The sequence below is a fragment of the Octodon degus genome, unplaced genomic scaffold, assembly GCF_000260255.1.
Source record: "Octodon degus isolate 3935 unplaced genomic scaffold, OctDeg1.0 scaffold00044, whole genome shotgun sequence".
Lineage (NCBI taxonomy): Eukaryota > Metazoa > Chordata > Mammalia > Rodentia > Octodontidae > Octodon > Octodon degus.
The window spans coordinates 7,270,833-7,271,979 of record NW_004524620.1 but is presented as its reverse complement, the minus strand read 5'-3'; the positions used below and the strand labels follow the sequence as shown (position 1 = coordinate 7,271,979).

Sequence of the window (1,147 nt, the reverse complement as noted above, 5' to 3'; positions counted from 1 at the left end):
CTTAATTGACCTTGGAAGGCTAGGGCCAAAATGTTGGTTTTCCTTGTGACCCTCCTTTTCCTCTTATTTTGGTCTGCAAACTTAGGTTGTTAACCCTCCAGAAGACAAGCTTATTGTTATTACCATACACCCTAGGCTGTTAAGCTTAACCTCATCATTATCTGTCTGAATATCAAACATCTCAGGCATAACATGGAATAGGTATTTTTCATCAAGTATTGATATACTGAACTTTAAGTCCCTACAGAATATGAAGAAAAAACATGTATAAATTAGAATATATTTTTAAAAATAGGCATAAAGAATTATATACTTCTTATGTTTACAGATAAGTCCAAAAATCTAACCATATACAACCTTGAAGCAGGACAGTTCCACAACATTCCTTTTCCTATCTCTTGCCTTCATTCACCACCCCCTTTTTGAACAATCATCTACCTGAGAAACAGCAAAGCAGCAATTGGCATGTCATGACAAGCAGTCCATATTCAGAAGACAAGAATGACAGGCACTCCAAGCATGAAACTACTATTACAGATTACCATCTTCAGTGCAGTTGCTTGTTTCACAGGTATCAGTATATATAGTCAGGGTGAGAATCTTTCCAATTATCTGCTAGATTCAAAAATCTTCTGGAGATTCTTAGGATCATTGCCTTGCCGATCTTCTACATACACCTGTAGGGCTTGTCACTGTCATGTTTTCTAACTCTTTTCCTTTTCCTCTCTTACTCAAGTTCCTGCTTTCCTTTTACTTGTATCGTACCTTTGCATTTGTATTTCTTCTTTTGAGTTCTTACACTAGGGAAGCTATATGATACTTACACATGTGTGTCTGGTTTATTTAACTTATGAGTATATGTTCATGTGGTATCCACTTCAATATAAAGGCTTCGAGTTTATCATTCTTTATAGCTGAGTAATACTCCATTGTGTAAAAATACCACATCTTTTTAATCCATTCCGCAGGTGATGGGCATCTTGGTTGTTTCCAAGATTTGGCTATCACAAATTGTGCTGCTATAAACATAAGCACACATATATGCCTATGATATGATGTTTTCAGATCCTCCGGGAAAATTTCCAGTAGAGGAATAGCTGGTTTAAATGGGATTTCCAGTCCAAGTTTTCTAAGGAGTCTCCACACT

At 36.4% G+C, this 1,147-nt stretch overlaps 1 pseudogene; it reads right to left on the bottom strand.

Moving 5' to 3' along the window:
* The window catches only part of LOC101571733, a 3,950-nt pseudogene extending 3,251 nt beyond the window's left edge, over positions 1 to 699 (bottom strand).
* Between the last annotated feature and the right edge of the window lie 448 nt (positions 700 to 1,147).